A 15,586-nucleotide genomic window follows, 5' to 3' on the forward strand; every position below is an offset into this window, starting at 1 on the left:
GGTTATGCTGTTAGAGCTATGAAACCTGGTATGCTGAGTTTATAAGGACTCTAGAAAGGTGTCTGATACAATTTTTCAGAAGCTTCTTTTGAATAATATGGAAAAAATGTGTCCTTGAAATAAACATAATTATGTGGATCAATAATAGGTTAAACAATTATATCCAAAGGCCATGGAATACTGAAGAAATGCAAACCTGAAAGGAGGTGTACATGCACCCTTTCTTCTGCCCTATCTAGTTCAGTATTTTCACTATGGAGTGCAGATATAGAAAAAATTCTGATCAAGCATGGTTTGCAGACTGCTAAGAAAGATACTGAGTAACCAGGATAAAAGAATTAAAATCCAAAAAGATCTTGACAGGCTGCAGCAATGGAATAAAAAGATTCTGGCCAACTGGAACAACAGAATAAATCTAACAGTAATAAGTCTTCAGAATTGCTCTCAAAATTTTAAAAGCCAGAGGCATAGGTTTAGGACAGGGAAGACAATTTTTATTGTGTATTAAAATGACTCAGTCGAGTTTAGTGGAAGGTAAAGTCAGTGTGAGTCATGAGCATGGTCAATGCTCCCAAAAAGCAGATTAGGTTTCAGGCAGCATTAATGTAACAAAGGAGGTGATAATCCAAACCTGGGATGGTGTTGATTAAACCACACCTGGAAAACTGGGATTACTTTTCAATGTCATATTTGACTTGTGATGCATTCTGACAAAAGAATCTAGACATGGAGAAGAGACTTATGAATTAGGACCAACCACAAAAGCCAGCCTGGCTTCAATAACTGATGTAAATGACAACTTGAAAATGGTCGTATCCAGACGACTGCTCAATCAGCAAACAAAAGGGGCATACATAGGGTCAAAGGGATGTGAGTGGATGGGGACAACTCTTGATTCTCTATTCTCCCCTGCACCCTCCACAAGAATGTGCAGAGTTCAGAATCTACCAGGGATAGAGGATCCTAGAATCAAAGGCTCACTATCCTTTGGAAGGAAAAGGGGGAATTATTTAACAGGAATCCACTTTATTGTCATACAAATAAATTCTTGTTGGGCCATGGGGACATGCTTCTGAATTCTCTTTGTGTTGTGATTATGCCTCTTTTAGTATCGAGTCATACGCTAACACAAATGGAACTCATGCCTTAGTTGTAGTAATTGAAGAGATTTGGGGGCTAGAAAGAGACCACTCAGGAGACTAATAGTATCCAAATGTGTCCAAATATATTAAAGACTGCCATATGGAAGAGTATTATCATGATCCTCTAATGTCTCAGGAATAAAGCAGAGCCCTTAAGGAAAAAAAAAAACAGAGAGAAACTTATAATGATCCAATTTTCTAAGGACAAAATTAATGGCCATGGCAAACTGAGTTTCCCATAACTAAACATGAATGAATTTAAGAACTTAGACTGGATGACTCTTCAGTAGATTTGTTAATTAGGCAACACAAGCATTAGAATTGTTTTTAAAGCTCTTTTCCAATAATGAGTTTCCATAGTTAATTTTTTTTCTTTTATTCCACAAGCATTTATTGAGAACCCATCACATACTCAGTATTATCTAAGAACTAGAGATACATCAATAAACAGAAACAAGCCATTTTCCCATGGAGCTTAAACTGATAAAATAAGTAGATAATAAACAAATAATTAACAAAATGTCAGGCAGCAGTTAAGATTGCAAAGAAATATAATGAGGGATATGGTGCTTCCGAGACACACAGAGGGGAAGAAAACATAGGTTGGTAGGAACAGCCTCTCTGCCCAATGAGCTCATCTCTTTACTATAGTAAATGCCTCTAAATCTTCAATCCTGGTGCCTTCATTACATTAGATTACCCTCTATATTGTTTACTCTTTAATTCCTAAACCCAGAATAAGCTCAACTTTTAAACCCAAAAAACTAGGTAGTGAAACTGTTATAGTAGAATGTAAAAGCAGGCTGTGACTAGCATTTATGGTTTTATTTGGAATCATAGGTATCTTTATAAATCTCATACATAGTACAATTCTATTTCCCCACCCAATACTTTATAATATTTGGCTTCAGGTCTGTTTTTAATAATCTTAAGACTTTTTATTTCTCTGACTAAAGAAAATCATTTACTTATATCTTCTGCCCATCTGAAGAAAGTTTTAACTCCCTTTAATCTGGGTCATCCTCTTCATTTAGTGAATAAATTAAAATCTCAATGTTTAATGGAAATTTGCATTTTATGACATAGGAAGAATCAAGATATTCTAATGCTAACATTTAACCAAATCTGCTATTAGACAAAGGAAAAAAGAAACAAAGTAGTATTATACCCCAAGCTTAAAAGCTCAGAGGAAGACAAAAGCATTTGGATCATAGACCACAAATACATGCAAATACAAATAATTGATGAATTTAAAATTGTTTTTTTTTTCTTTTCCATTTTTCTTTTCTTTTTCTTTTTGTTTTGTTTGTGTGTGTATGTAGGTGCTAAAGTGAATATATCTGGAGAATCATTTGAAAAGATGATGAAGATAAGAAAAAATTTTCTGTTAATGTGTAAAGAAGTTATTGTTTAACTTTCTAACCATAGATTCCTAAAGTCATACACTGAAATAGGGTAAAAATTACCTTAGAAGTAATTTACTTGTCCTGCTACCAGGCAGGCAACCTGGAAGTTTTAGAAAAAAAAATTGTACAAGATCATATATTTGCTTCCACAACCAAAAAATTAAATGGATGGCATTCAGTTCAAGATGGATAAACCAGAAAAAAATACTTTCTTCTTATTTCTGGTTACAGTGAAATTACAGAAATTTAAAAAAAAAATTGCAGTGTGAAAATTGAGAGATTCTGATGATAGTTGAAAATACTACAAAAGAAAAAGCAGATTCAGGAGCTGATCACTGGAGAAAATAGAGTTAGTAAAGCATGACTCTGGATACCCTAAGTAGAAGGGGCCTATCAAAGAGATCCTCAAAGATTCCTGATACTCAGAGAATGCCTACACAGAGCAAGAGTAGATGATACAAAAATATCAAAGTAATTAATTATAGAACCTCAATGAAAAAGAAAGTCTTCTTCCTCTTATTTCCCTTTTCATAAATATGGAACAAGTAGTGATGACAGCTGAGATTTTAGATCTCAAGAGAACAACCTAAACACCCTGCATGTATTTGTCCAGTTACTTGCCTTAAGTATCAGGATCCTCTCACTGCTTCCATACATGAGTGAAATACCGTACTGCTGGGTTTTCCAAGTAACTGCTAAAGGACCAAGATGAGACAACAAAGCAACACTGGAGTTAAGCCAAACTCTATGGAGCAAATTCTAACCAATGGGAACAGAACCCATGAAGGCATGGAGCACAGAGCCGGGGGGATTCTCTTTATCTGACTTACTGGAGTGGACTTGCTTGAGCAAGGATACAAAAGATTATAAGGTTTAAAAGTACAGGATATGAGTATCTATAGCCCAGAGAGAAACTCGTAATTCAATAATTACTGATGAGAATATGAAATGGTATAGCCACTCTGGAAAACAGTTTGATCATTTCTTAAATTACCAACTACACAACCATCCCAAGACCTGCAACCACAGTTCTTTGTTTATCCCAGAGAAATAAAAGTTTCAGTTTGCACAACAACCTATACAGAAATGCTTACTACAGTACTTTTGTTTTTCTTTTTTTGTACCAGGAATTGAACTCAGAGGTACTTAACCACTGAGCCACATCTCTAGCCCTTTTATATTTTATTTTGAGACAGGGTCTCACTGATTTTCTTAGGACCTCACTAAGTTGCTGAGGCTGGCTTTGAACTTGTGATCTTCCTGCCTCATCCTCCCAAGCTGCTAAGATTACAGGTGTGGGCCACCAAACTTGCCTACAGTACACTTTTTAACAACTAAAAATTCAAAACCCTGTAGACTTTCAATGGGAGATTTGATACACCAGCTGTGATATAACCATACTGCAGAACAGCACTCAGCAATAAAAAAGTAACAAAATATTGAAATATTTATATCACTGGAAAAATCCCTTCCTAGTACAGAAAACAGGTGGTCAGAGTTTATAAAGTGAACACTCTGGTGAATCTCCAGAAAACAATACTGAGTAAAAAAATCCTATCTCCCAAATGACATATATTGAATCCCATTTGCATAGAATTCTTGAAATGGCAACATTCTGTCAATGGACAATGGCTTAGTGGTTGCCTGGCATTCGGAGAATGGAAGAATGTCTCCTTCAGACAGTAAGACTGTGAGGAGAATTCCAGCTTTGCCATTTGCAAATGGCCTGTTTGTGCAGTGTTCTGAGGTACTATAGTTCTCCAAGACAGTGGCCCATGGAAAGTGCATAAAGGTACACAGGGATCTCTGAATTGTCTTACAATTCAGTACAGGTGAATACACCTGAGCTGGTTGTAAATACTTTAAATGGTTGGGTCTACAGTATTTGCCTAGGAATCACTGGTTCTGCCAACCACTGGGTGGACATCCTAGCAGTTGATCAGTCCCCAGGCTGGGTTCTATCCCTCGAAGTGGTGTTCTTCCCATAACAGAGACATTCCCCAAATGCCACAAATACAGGAGTTGGCTAAGAAGGAGAACCAAGCCAGCACTGAAGAAATTCTCAACTAGAAATGGGAACATGTACAGAAAGAGTTAGCAGCAACAGCAAGAAGAGGCATCTAGATGGAGCACGGACCCCATTAGTGAAATATTGGCACGATAAGAGAAGGGTATGGACTGGCTGTGCCCTGAGTTCAGGCCATGCTATGTGAAAGCCTGGCTCCTCGCTCCTCAGTGATATGGGGCCGCGGGTACCCGCTGGGGTTCTGCGCCTCTGCTCCACCAGGTGGAGCCTGGGCGCACAGCAGTCCTGGTAGTTCAGAGGTCACGTCCTGGGGTGAAGTACAGTTCAGCTGACGAGAGCTGCAGGGCCCAAGGGAACCCCGCTTCGCTTCTCCTCACAGCCTAGGCCAAATCGACCCCCTGCTAGCCCCTCTCCTGCTCTGAGGGTTTGCCCATCTCCGGTGCTGTCTTCTGATCTGCCCTGAGGAGATACAGGAGCTCAGCCACCCATCCTGCCCTCGGCCACCATGGCCCACCTGCGAGCCTGCAAAGTCAGGCAGCTGCTTCACAAGTTCGCAGTTGTCATGGGGGACTCCATCCAACGGGCGGAGTACAAGGACCTGGTCCTCCTACTGCAGAAGGACTGCCTGCTCTCTTCCAGTCAGCTGAAGACCAGGGGCGAAATAAGCTTCGAGCACGACGTGCTGCTGGAGGGTGGCAGGTGGGGCCGCATGCACAACAGCCCCCACTACCGCGAGGTTCGCCAATTCTGCTCCAGCCACCACCTGGTGCGCTTCTACTTCCTTACGCGTGCGTACTCGCCTTACTTCGAGGATATCCTGGCAGAGCTGCGGTGGGGCGAGCACGCCCCCGACGTGGTCATCCTGAACTCTTGCCTCTGGGACCTCTCCAGATACGGCCATGATTTCCAAAGGAGCTACCGGGAAGACGTGGAGAGCCTGTTCCGGCGCCTGGACCAGGTCCTGCCCCAGTCCTGCCTACTGGTGTGGAACACAGCCATGCCTGTGGCAGAAGTCGTCTCTGGAGTCTTCCTTGCCTCGGAAGGCGAGACCTGCCGGACCAGCCTGCGGGAAGACGTGACGGAGGCCAACTTCTACAGCTGTATGGAGGCGGTCAGGCATGGCTTCGATGTGCTGGACCTCCATTTCCACTTGTGCCACGCGGGGCAACACCGGCAGTCAGATGGCGTGCACTGGGACAAGCGCGCACGGGCACCTCTCCCAGCTCCTGCTGGCCCACGTGGCAGATGCCTGGGGTGTGGACCTCCCAGGCCACGTCCCAGTGGGCAGGTGGATCAGGGATAACCTTTTGCTTGTAGGCAGACGTGCAGGACCGGCAGGCAGGCGGCAGCCCCAAGACAATCGAGGTGACCCAAGAGAACCAGCCTTTTCCTGGCTCCCACCCACTCCCCCTTGGAGACCTTCTGTGCCTTTCCCCCAGGTTCAGACCCTGTTCCCACACTACCACCACAGCACCCTTTTTTCTTCAGATCCACCTTTGCAGCGCCAGTGACTTTTGGACTCCTCAACGCACCAAATCAGTTATACCAGGGAAGCTCACACCGTGGTAGCCGGTGAGCCAAGGCTGGGCAGTGTCCACCCAGCGCCCAGGCCATGCATCTGCGCCTTACCCACCGCAGCACCCCAGTGGCCCACGCAGCTGCCACTGAAGGCGCACAGAGAGACGAGTCCAAGCACATCCCGAGACAAGGCTGGAGTAGCCAGCCTGAGACCTAGGCCACTTGCACTGGGACATGGCCTTCAATGACCCTTTGGCTCTTCAAGCTGCTTACTCTCATCAGTAAAGAGCCTCATGCAAAATCTCTTTGCCAGTGTTTCCACACCACTTCTTGGAGAGGAGCCCCAGACCCAGAGCGCTTCACCCACACAGAAATGAACTCCCCATAAAAAAGTACTCCACTAATTAAAAAAGAAAAGCTTTAGCTGAATGTGTCTTCAAGGAGTATTCTTCACTGATATTCTTCCTTAAAAACAAAAAAACAAACAAACAAACAAAAAACACAGAAAGGTAAAAAATTTGCAAACCTTTCTGTAAGACTTTAGTATCACCATTAGTTCTTGCTGTGTTCATAGAACTTAACCTCCAAAGCTTTCACAATAAGTTGCCTTGCAGATTTTATTAACATTTGCCTGTGCTTCAAAATAATATGGCCCTTAAAAGAAGTATTCACAAATGCAAAATGTTTATTTTTCTGCTAGAACAAAATCATTACTAAAGTTCATCAAGTACCTAGCATCTTTTCATTTTTTTAATAGACTTTTTAAAGAATCACAGCAAATTTGGGTGACAAGTTCAGAGTGGTTCCCCAAAACTTCTGGATTCCACACAGGCACAGTCTCTGCCACTATGGTTATCCCACATCAGATGTCACATTACATTTACATTAGAATTCATTTTTGGTGTGGTGAATTCTGTGGGTTTTGACAAATGTTTAATGACATGTATCTGCCATTGTATTGTCATACATGATGTTTCACTGCTCTAAAAATCCTTTCTGCTCCGTGTCCTCATCCCTCCCTCCTGGAAACCATGGATCCATAACTGTTTCTGTTAGTTGCCTTTTCTAGAACGTTATACAGAGTCTTACAACATGTATCCTTTCAGATTGCCTTAGTAATATGCATTTAAGTTTACTCCATGTCTTCTCATGGCTTGATAGCTCATTTATTTTTAGCACTGAATTATATTCAGTTGTCTGGATGTGCTTCTGTTTATTGATCTATTCATCTACTGGAGAACATCATGGTTGCTTTCAAGTTTGTGTAATTATCAAAAAAATGACTGTAAACATCTGCGTAGGTGTTTCTGTAGATGTAAGTTTTCAGATGCTTAAATAAATATCAAGGATGCTATTGCTAGACCTGTAGTATGAATATATTCAGTTTTGTAACAGACTGCAACACTGGTGTTGTAGCTCAGTGGTAGAAAATGTACCTAGCAAGCATGAGAGAATCTGGGTTCAGTCCCCAACACTGAAAAGACAAAGAGAAGAAGGAAGAAGAAGAAACTTCCAAACTACAACTTTTAAAGTTTTGGGGCCATTTTTCATTCCCATCAATGAGTAAGATTTCCTGTTGCTCTGTATCCATTCAAGCCTGGTGTTATCAGCATTTTTGGTCTTTTTTTTTTTTTTTTTTTTTTGCACATGGATGTTCAATTCCAGTACTATTAAAAATGTTATTTTTTTCTCCATTGTATTACCTTTGCTTCTTTACCAAAGATCAGTTGATAAGATATTTGCATATGCTATTTCTGGGCTCCCTATTCTGTAATATTGACCTATTTTCTATTCTTTCACAAATACATATTTGTGAAAGAATAGAGAATAGGTAAATCTTGAAGTCACGAACTGTCAATACTACTCTTAGTTCTTCAAAATCGTGTTGGCTATGCTAGGTATTTTGCCTTTTTTAGTCTAAGTCTATGTCTACGAATAGCTTGCAATTTGTGTTGGGATTACATTGAATCTATAGATACAGTTGGAAAGAACTAACACATTGATTATATTATCTTCCTATCACTGAACATGAACGATCACTCCATTTATTTAGTTCTTTGGTTTATTTGTTTTTTAGTTTTCCTTATATAGATTTGTACATATTTTGTTAGATATATACCTCAGCATTTCATATTGGAAGATGCTATTGTAAATGAGGGTTTTTTTTCTAATTTAAAATTTTAGTTGTTCATTGCCAGTATTTAAGAAAGTGAAGGATATTTGTATATTTACCTCATATCTTCCAACCTTGTTATAACCACTTACTCCTTCCAGATGTTTTCTTGGTTGATTCATTTGCATTTTCTACATGCTGTCATGCCATCTGTAAGCAAGGGCAGTTGTATGTCTTCCTTCCAAATATACATACCTTTTATTTCCTTTTCGAATTGCATTAGCCAGGACTTTCAGTATGATTTGGAAAAGGAGTTGTGAGAGGAGACGTTGTTGCCTTCCTAGTCTTAGTAGGAAAGTTTCTAGTTTCTCATCACTAAGTAAGATATTAGTGGTAGGGTTTTTACAGACTTTTTTCATGAAGTTGAAGAAAATCCCCTTTCTGATATGCTGAGTCTTTATCATGTGTGGGTGTTAGCTGTTGTCAGATGCTCTTTCTGCAGCTATTAATCTGCTCATGTGATTTTTCTTCTTTATCTTGTTGATGTGATGTATTATATTAATTGGTTTTGAATGTTGAACCAACCCTACATATATGGTATAAATCCCAGTTGGTCATGAGGTATAATTCTGTAATTTTGTTTACATATTGTTGGATTTGATTAGTTAATTTTTTTTGAGAATTTTTTGTCTTTGTCTTCATGAGAGATATTGATCTATAGAATATACGTGTGTTCCTGTAATGTTTTTGGTTTTGGTATTTGAGTAATGCTGGCCTTACAGAATGAGTTAGGAAGTATTTCACATACTTGTGCTTTCTGAAAGAGATCCTAACAAATTGGTGTGATTTACACTTTAAATATTTGGTGTAATTCACCAGTGGACATATGTAGCCCCCTGTGGCCTTGGTGTTTTCCGTTTTGGAATATTTGTTATTGTTGCTGTTGTTTGGTTTGGTTTGGTTTTAGTACTGGTGCTGGGAATTGATTCTAGGGCCTCATGCATGCTAAAAGTTCACTGTATCACTGAGCTATACCACCAGTATTTCTGAAGATCTTTAATTATTGATTAAAATTTTAATAATTTCAGATTTTACATTTATTCTTTTGTGAGTTTTAGCAGACATTGTTTTTTCAATGAATTAGTTCATTTCATCTAGGTTATCAAATTTGGGGTGGGTCATGGATTTGTTCAAAAATAATCTCAAGGTATCCTTTGAATGTCCATAATATTTGTAGTGATGTCCCTTCTTTCACTTATTAATAATAATAATATATATATTCTCTATTTTTGTCTGAGATGTGTTGGTTAGACTTTTACTGATTTTTTTTTAAAGAAAGAGCTTTTGGTTTTGTTGATTTCTCTCTATTGCTTTTTTGTTGTCAGTTTTTTAAAATTTCTTTTCTAACTTTTATTGTTTCTTTTCTTCACTTTAAATTTAATTTACTTTTTATGAATTTCTAACCTGGAAATTTAGATTCTTTATTTTAGATCTTTTTTCTTTCCTAATATATGTATCCATGCTATAATTAACGCTTCTGCTGCATTCCACAAATTTTGATATGTTGTATTTTCATTTGAGATTTGAATACAAACATTGTTTAACCTCGAAATGTTTTGGAATTTTCTAGCTATGTTTCTGTTATTGATTCCTATTTTAATTTCATTATGAACTGAAAGAAGACTGTATGATTTCTCATCTTTAAATGTATAAATACATTTTATGATCCATTTTTTGGCCCAAAGATTCCTGGCACATGTCCTATGTAAGTTGAGAAGAATATGTATTTTGCTATAAGTCCGCCCTGACTGAAATTAGTGGAGCTACTTCAAGTTTCTTTTGATTATTACTATCATATTTTTCTCTGTCCCTTTATATTTAATATATATTTATACATATACATATACATACATATACATACATCTTTGTATTTAAAGTGAGTTCCTTGTACATAACATATAGTTACGTCTTTTGATCCACATTGACAATTTCTTCTTTTTAAAATATTTTTAGCTGTACACAGACACATACCTTTATTTATTTATTTTTATATGGTGCTGAAGATTGAACTCAGTGCCTCACACATGCTAGCTATAACCCCAGCCCAACAATTTCTTTTAGTTGGTGTACTTAGACTGCTGATGTTTAAAAATGATTATTGATGTTGTTAGTTTATTATCTGCCATAGTTTTTTGCCAAAGTCTGGCTGCAGCAAAATAACCAGGGGGTGACGAGCAACTTGTGTAGATTGATACAGCAGGAGTGGGAGCCATTTATTGTAGGACAGCAGGGGTATATATATACATTCCACACAGCTTATCTTAATTAACATAAACTAGATACAGCAGTCAACCAATAAGGAATATCCATACTTAATGGCTCAGTGGCGTTACTTCACAAACCACTCCCTCTGGCAAAATGCCAGGCGCCATCCTGACTTGTTTACAGACTCTAACAGTTTTTGCTGTTTTCTATCAGTTGTCTTTGTTCTTTGTTTCTGTTTCTGTCTTCTTTTTCTTCCCCTTGTGGTTTTAATTGAGAATTTTATGATTATGCTTTTTCTTATTCCTTAGCATATCAATTAGCACTTTTGTTTATATTTTTCTTTTTTGTGCTTGCTATATATTTCAATATACCTTTATAACAAATCCAAGTCAAATAACACTATACTGGTTTGCAGTACAGGTTTAGGGTTAGGATTAAGATTAGGGTTTTTGGTTAGGATTTTACATTGCTTACCCTGGCTAGAAATACTACTCTTCATATAACAAGGCAAAATTAGGTTTGCAGAAGGCTTCTCTCATTTTCTGACATTGCACCTGGCTTAAGTGTGGCATGGCATAGACTTGGGCTAGAAGACCTTCAGACAGGCTGCATGTAGCAGGATGACAAAGTAAGCAAAATAAATCACCACATATTCAACTTTATTACATGAAGGGGAAATTAAAGGCAACATTTCCATCACATTTCCTCAATAATCAATGCCATGGAATTTCAATGATGAAAGATGGAGATGAATACGTTGTGATGTAGAGTGTTTTCTGGGAACTAGGCTATTACCTGGAAATAAAAAATGGTTGAACATTCCCTTGGTGTTAAGGTTGTTTTGAATCTCCTTATGTCTTCCTTGTTATAATTCTCTGTAGCAGGTTCCTTTGAAAAAGGCTCCACTCTTACTTACCCACCCTTTTGTTAGACTCTTCTCCTGTTTTCATAGACCATAAACTGGCTAATGCATACACATGACAGGGACCAAGTCTCATCTCAATGCATCTTGTGTCACAGTGCACCCATCAATCCACCATACACTGTGAAAAAAAAATCTGCAGCCCCACAACCTCTTTACTGGGGTTTTGTGCATGCTGCTTAATTTCACTGCATCTGTCAAGCCATTCTTTATCAGAGAGTCTAACAGCCTTTGAGTGCACAGTGCTCTATCACTTATGTAGGGGTTATATTGATCTTTCTGGTGTGTGCTGTAAAGTGGCTGGCATCAAAAGCAAGTGAGGCAGCCGTTTTGAGCAGTATGGGCCATTTACAAACTTCAGGATGAGATGCCGCAGGATGCCAGGGAAAACGTTTTTGTTTTTCCAGAGGGAACCATAGTTCATGAAATGTGGTTAACATACCATTTTTGTATACCCTTAAAATCATTTTATAACCACACTGAGTGCCTCTAAACATTAAATATATTTTATAAGTAGTTGGTTAACTAGCTGTTGTATGCTTTAAATAGTAAATAAAATGGAAAGGCACTAAACAGTGACTATATTTCATAGAGTAAGATGCTTTTCTAGCCACTCAATAATTCTCAATGTTAAGAAAAATTGATTTTCCAACTGCTGAGTGCCTCTAAAAATTAGCATCTTATCTTCCTACAGGGGATGCTTTTCAGCTAGTCTCCTTTCTCTCAGCTTTTGACTTAATGGTCTCTGAAGTTCCTTTCTTGCTAAAAAAAATTCTGTAGGTTCTATTGGATTATAAATTCACTTGGACACATATATAATTAACTGGACAAAATATAAAATAGGAGACAATTGCATCTTGTCTTTCTGCATGTTATTTGCAAATGAGCAGTTCTTCACCCTCTGACTGTTCCTGAACTCCTCACTCCTCCCTCTCACTTAAGAGCAGGACTGCAAAGAGGCACCTAGGGCAATGACATAGAATTTAAGAGTACCAATTCCCACAGCACTTCTGAACAATGAATGCATTTTGCACTCGTGAAAGGCTAGCAGGAGAAAGGAATTCCCTACGAGGTGATAATAATCATATTTTTTCATGGCAAATTAATTCATTTTTCTACTACTATATCAACTCTGTCTGGCCTTTAAGAAAGTCATAATGCCAAAGCTGAAACTTTCCAGACAGATAAAACAATGGCTCATAGCATCACAGAAGTTGAGAATGGACATAACCAGGTACTACAGCATTAAAAGAAGACTCAACTCTTAGTTCTGCAAAAACTACCACCTGCTGGGTGACCCTTGTCACAGTGCCTCCCTGAGAATGTCATAACCTTGTTGATGTAAACTCCTCTGTGAAATACGTGGTTTAAGCTAGATTCTAGAATCTGGAGACGGGGTAGTCTCCCTGGGTCCCTTTTAGATCTAATAAATTTTAATTTTCTTCCAGCCCCTTATGTTATTCTGAAGAACCATGTGTTTCAAGTGTTCCGACAGCGGTAGGTGTTCCATGGCAGTAGGTGGCTGGCATGTTGAAGCCTGAGAAAGAGCAGATAAGCATCGAATTTCATGTACATGTGCTTATATTTAGAAAGAATGCAAATAGTGAACAAAATTCCTCTCAGATACACCCTCAAAATTCCCACTGATGTCATTGAGCACCTTGTGGGATCAGATGAGGACAAGTTGCTGATCTGGAGCACCAGCCAGGAATGAGCTCTCACTCATTTGTCCTGTGATATGCTTGTCTTATTCACAGGCTTGAGATATGTGGCCAGAAGCAAAAGTCCTCAGGAAATGGTATGCTCTGTAGGAGGAGGGCATTTTCTGTGTCACCATTGTCTTCCTATTGAAAGCCACAGTCAAAGCTGCCAGAGCAAACTTCCAGCTGATTGGCTCCTCTGTGGTGATGCTCATTGGGCTGTTTCCCCACCCTTTCAGACCACGGAGCTGCTCATTGGGGGACTCTTTTGGCTCTGCCCACACGACCCAGCCAATCAGCCTCAAGAGTGGGAGGAGGGGGCATTGAGAGGCTCCCTGGAAGCTGGTGGTGGCAGTTGGGCTCTGAGGGAATTCCTGAAGAGCTCCTGTAGTGCGGTGTGTGTGTGTGTGTGTGTGTGTGTGTGTGTGTGTGTTGTAAAAGTTCGTTTCTGCTTGACAAGTGGCTCATGAATTGTGCCCAGCCAGACTGCGGCATCTTCCTAGCATCTACTCAATTGCAGTTGCTTAGTGAACATTAGTGAAACTAAACTGAATCCCTTACAAAAAGCAGCCTACCAGACAGAAAATGTACAGTGTCTAAAATGTAAAATCCCAGAAGACTTATGACAGTACCCAACATGAACCCTCTATTCAAGAAAAATGTCATGAAACTCATAATTGTCCAAACAAGGAATCATTTTGCTGATAGAATTCAATCCAGAAACTTATTTTCCAGCCAAAAAGTAGAGTGGAGTCTCACCCTTCTTCCCACACACAGGCATCTTAAAATACAGTGCAGAGACAGAGAACACAGATACGAGAGTATATTGTTGGGGCAAGGACAATATCACCTCACTACTGAAGAATATGATAGTAACTAACATTAGTGGATGGCTTACTGGGTATCAGCTACTGTTTTAAGAGATCTACGTGTGTTATTTAACAAATCTCACTAGTCCTACTACATAGATATTATTGTTATCATTTTATAGATAAAAAAACAAACATGAGCATTTTGAAAAAAAAAAACCTCAAAGATTTGGCAATTTAGAAGACAGATGACTAAATCTATAGCAAGAGTCACTACAGATAACTCTACATTTAAAAGCTGAACTTCTAGTGGTCTATCAGTATGCAAATAGGAGTATTCTCCAGTTAATGTAAAACTCTGGGATGTGAGAAAGCATTATAAAAGAACAATATGAAACACAGGAAATGAGTCAGCAAACCAGAAGTCAAAAATGATGTGGCCAGGAAAAGAAACAATTACCATAGCCACAATTGGAGAAAGATTTTATCTGTCCCATTGGGTATGATCTCAGTGTGTATAATCCCAGTGATTAGGGTATGTGGATATTTCTAACTTCTGATGCATTAGAGAAAGAAAGGGCCCAGTGATTGTACATACAAAAGGGGATATTTTTTCCATTGCTAGTCTTAGGCAAAACTGTTGCCTGTGAATATCAGATTTAGGTATGAGTTGTGACTCTGTTACCAACAGGTCAGATGTCTAGGACTGTTCTGATAAATACCCATGTCCCCTTCCTGAACAGCAACCAGGGCTCACTAGGATATTTTAATTATTCCTTTTAAATGTGGGATGCAAACATATTAATAAAATTCAGAGAAAAAGGTAAGTAAACAAGGAGAGAAGAGTAGTCATAACCTTTAACACCCCTAATAGTTTCCTCTACTACAACTGCATAGAAGACTAACCCTGACTATTGTCTCATTCAATCTTTGGCAAATAAACATTTGCTGAAACCAATGTGTCAGGCCCTAAGTAGGCTCTGGGGATAAATTAATAAAAAAATTCTCCATGCTTTTAATCGGAGAGATTAACAAAACAGCGATGTGCTAAATAAAGCTAGTAAGTGATGTGGAGAAATGAAAAGTGATATAAGATGATCATGGAAGGCATAATGGAAATTATACTTAGTTTTGACTCGAAGGAAGTACAGGACCAAACCATTGTAGCTATTTGGGGAAAAGTGTGAAATCCTACAAGTTCCAAGGAGATGCAGGCAGTCACTTTCAATGAATAGTAATGGCAGAAGGATCAAGTTGAGGAGTGGTAGTGAGTTAGCTCAGAAAAACAGCCATAGCCTTGCAGACCATAATAAGCACTTACTTTGGTTTTTATACTAAGTGCAATAGGAACATGGAAAAAATGGTATGGCATGGTTTCACTTAGGTTTTTGAAGGATTATTCTGGCTTTGCACTGAAAATGTGGAGGAGGTAGGATAGAATTAGGGAGACACGTTTGGAGACCATTGCAACTCAGACTTCCTTTCAAGGGTTGGGCAAGGTGATTTTGATGAAAGTGATGAGAAAAGTTTGACTCTGGAGATGTTAGAGGTTCAAGGCTCCAGCTTTGCTGGTGGATTGGGTTCAGGGTGTGCTGAAAAGGAAGGAGAGAAACATTACTTAGATTTTGCTTGAGCAACCAGAATGTTCACTAAGTGAATACAGTATAGTCTTGGCCTCATTTCCT

General features: G+C 39.0%; 1 long non-coding RNA gene and 1 pseudogene across 1 annotated transcript in view; one reads left to right on the plus strand and one right to left on the minus strand.

Moving 5' to 3' along the window:
• Positions 1–15,586, minus strand: part of LOC144365342 (uncharacterized) — a 238,731-nt gene that overhangs the window by 198,040 nt on the left and 25,105 nt on the right. The gene's annotated exons all lie outside the window — the stretch shown is intronic.
• On the plus strand, positions 2,471–6,740 carry LOC101971925 (PC-esterase domain-containing protein 1B pseudogene; annotated as a pseudogene).

The sequence above is a fragment of the Ictidomys tridecemlineatus genome, chromosome 7 (genome assembly GCF_052094955.1).
Source record: "Ictidomys tridecemlineatus isolate mIctTri1 chromosome 7, mIctTri1.hap1, whole genome shotgun sequence".
In the NCBI taxonomy this organism is placed as follows: domain Eukaryota; kingdom Metazoa; phylum Chordata; class Mammalia; order Rodentia; family Sciuridae; genus Ictidomys; species Ictidomys tridecemlineatus.